Below are 3581 nucleotides of genomic sequence, written 5' to 3' on the forward strand. Positions count from 1 at the left end.
TGTGAGGCCACATATTACAATATATTACACTTGTGGTACGATTTGTAGATAAATTGCTATCAATAGATATTCTAAGTGAAATGCTATACAATAATACAAAATAGAGATTATTTGTGTCATTGCTGGGCAAAGCACCGGATCAACACAATCTATCTCTTAACCTCGATGCTTTGGTACGGTTTAACCTACTTTTGTACACTCTAAATATAAATGAGTGAATTCATTCTTTAACGATTGAAAATTAATTCTTCTCTGAATAGAGTGATATCTTACATTTTTTTACTTTGTTTTACTCTATTGGAAGGAATCTATTTCGCTTTTCACGATCTTACATTTTAGTACTACAAATTTATTAATAGTAGGCATAAGCTTAGGTATCAATAGACCAATATAAAATTATTTTCATTATTGAGAGGGCTACCTATTTAACAATTTTGACAAGGATATTTCACAAGAACTCGAGATTATAAATGGGTACCTAGTAGGGAGATGAATAAATGGGAATGAAATTAGTTGTGCTAATTAATAACAAAAAATACTGCCCAGCAGGGGTGGCGCCAGCGGGGGATCCCGTCTAGGAGAGTTCCCCACCCCTTCATACTAGTAAAATCGATTAAATAAGCCTTTGAAACCTCTAAATTGTCAACATTTTCGGGGGCTTCACCTCCTGGACCACTTTCGAAACGTTTTAATCGAAGCTCGACCACGCCCACTTTGCTTTCGTCGGGGAAATCTGACCCCTCGTCGGGGGAATTGTTCCCCTCACCGTCAGGGGAATCTCATCTCCTCGTCGGGGACCTCGTCCCACCTCCCCCGTCAGGCAAATCCTGGCGCCACCCCTGCTATCCAGGGAGCGGAGGAGGTTGCACGTTGTGTATGATTGATGTATCGAATGAACGGAGGGGTGGGGGACGCCTTGAGCAGTTTTTTGGATATGTGCGCTATATGAATCCTATAAAATATACAGCTAAAAGCAAAAAGCTTACTTAACTATTTCTGTATGAAAATCTAGGTATACATAAATACCGTAGGTAAATTATTGAGATTTATATTATGTGCTGCAACTTACCGATACACCGTCAAAAGTACACGAAGTCAGTGGATTACAAAATGCATTGCTAGAGGAGGGGGCGCTATACGTCTCGAGTTCAACAATATATCTGTTGTAACCTAAACAAATACATTTATATCAAAATGCTGTTAATTTTGTTTAAATTTCAAATGTAAGTGCCTAAGAAATATCAATTTGCCCCTCAATAATTATCGAAAAGTTAGTCAAGGGACTACAAAAAGGGCCCGCAGATTTTGGCACATTCCCTAAAATACACACAATGTCACCTAATCCCTACAAATACACCTTTTTTATAAGAACATTGAGGCTGAAATTGCTTTAAAAATAAAAACGAATTGAGGCTGAGATAAAATGATAACTAACCTTCAACAGGTGTCCAAGATATGTTGACCTGTAAATCCCATTTTGTATCGTAAAGATCAATTGTGAGAAATGTTGCCTTGATGTTAATGCTATCAATTGCTACAGAATCTTGAATGAAAATATATATATATATATATATATATATATATACTAGTAAGTTGTGTTATTAATATCATTTTTATTGATTACATTTCATTAATACAAATACAATCCCAGTACCATAACAACATAATAGATATCATAAAACACAAGGGAACTTTTCATTTTGTATTCTAACTTAACAGAAAATACAAAGTAAATATACAACCATGAATAATTGTTTAGTTTGTTAGTTCCTACCCTTTGAGCGATAACAGCAGGAACCTTGCGCATCAAGTTTATTGCAAAACAACAGTAAAATGGCTACAACAGCAGAATTACAGCTTCTTTGCATGTTTCTGTTAGGAAGGGAAAAGACGATTATTCAACTGTTTATTCATCCTTAGTATTATTATGATAATCATATTGATTATGAATGATAATGACGACTATGATGATAATGATGATGGTGATGTTGATGATGATGATAATATAATGAATGATAATGGCGAATGATGACAATGATGATGATGACGATGATGACGAAGACAATAATTAAAAAGCGTAACAATTGATAATAATAATAATACAGTAATAATAATAAAAATTTTTAATGCGCGTATGATGACGTAAAAAATCGTTTAAAAGCAAACTATACTTTTGAAAAATTAATTCTGATAAAATAATAATGATATATGATGTTAGTGTAAAAATGCGTACTTACCTATTGTAGGGCGGCAATGTTGCGCTTTATGAAGAAACAACCTATTTTTAGTATAGTGTTGCATTTACCAGTACATAATAATAAACCGGATAGACCCATAATAATTTTGAAGTGTGCGTTGACGTTGGTAGCTCGTCTACTTGATTGGCCGGAGTAGAAAAGCACTGACGAATCCATTTTTGTTGTGGGCGTACATGAAATGGGTCAGGCAATGCGAATAAAAAAATAGGCCTACTTTACTTATCCAATTATTATCTAACTTTATAATACAATTTGATTTTGAAATTGTACTCATTCTATACAACTGTGCAGAAAAACAAAAATATTTGTTCTAAAATTGTAAAAGTCCTCACATTATGCTGTTCAAATGATGTCAAACACATAAAAAACGCATATTCTACGCTCGCTTACCCTCTAGTTATGAATTTTTTTTCATTGCAACATTTTAGAAAAAATAAGAATCTATTTATCTAATTATATATATATATATATATATATATATATATACATATATATATATATATATAGTGTTACTGGCTTTTCAAGTTTGACTTCACAATCTAAATAATTGTAAATATGAAATATTGCATTTTTTGTCCAGTGTTTTCCTTGTAAATTGAGTTTGTTTCATGCTAAATATTACTATAACTGTTGTATTTTTCAAATTGATATTGGTTTTTGGTAGAGGGTCCTTTTAAGTCATCATTGCTGTTAGGGCCACCCTCGTAAAATGAAATTGAATAAAAAATTAAAGAATAAATAAATAAAAAGGAAGAATATTGTTAATAAAACCTAAGCTACTTCTAATTAAATAATAATTATCTTTTATATAAGTTATTTTGTAAGTTTATAGGCCTACACCATTATGTGTTCGATTTTATTGATTATTTAAATCAAAAGGTTGTATGCGAATTAACAGTTTGATAGACTTTGTTAACAAGTAATGAATACGTTGGACGTACTGTTGCTTTACTTATAAACCCTAACCATTTTGTCTTTATTGATTGAAGACTAGGCCCTACTGATATATACTCTGAAATAAATCTGCAATTCGTAAGTAGGATGAAAGAATTGTGTTATATTATAATCGGTACTATAGGGCCGGGTCTAACATCAAATAAAGTTATTACCACAAGTATATTCCACATGAAGGTCAGGAATTAAGAAAAGTTCGTGGTTAAGACAGCGATCAAAAACAATAATAGGCCTAGCATTATGATAAAATAGTAAGACCACTCGTGATTGACTCTGGCTTACGTCACATCTCCTGCATTTAGTTTTCCAACAGGGGTGGCGCCAGTTGGGGCTGGAGGCAGTGCTCCGTCGAGGAGAAAAGCACAATTA

The 3581-nt window shown here is 33.0% G+C and overlaps 1 long non-coding RNA gene across 1 annotated transcript; it reads right to left on the reverse strand.

The window, feature by feature from the left end:
• Positions 1–1039: 1039 nt before the first annotated feature.
• Positions 1040–2358, reverse strand: LOC117110708. The gene is made up of 4 exons (XR_004445760.1): positions 2238–2358; positions 1775–1872; positions 1436–1543; positions 1040–1170 (listed from the first exon to the last, which is right to left on the reverse strand). It is a non-coding gene; the product is annotated as an uncharacterized LOC117110708 (long non-coding RNA).
• Between the last annotated feature and the right edge of the window lie 1223 nt (positions 2359–3581).

The sequence above is a fragment of the Anneissia japonica genome, unplaced genomic scaffold, assembly GCF_011630105.1.
Source record: "Anneissia japonica isolate Jap-2015-1 unplaced genomic scaffold, ASM1163010v1 scaffold2756_len2360902_cov194, whole genome shotgun sequence".
In the NCBI taxonomy this organism is placed as follows: Eukaryota; Metazoa; Echinodermata; class Crinoidea; order Comatulida; family Comatulidae; genus Anneissia; species Anneissia japonica.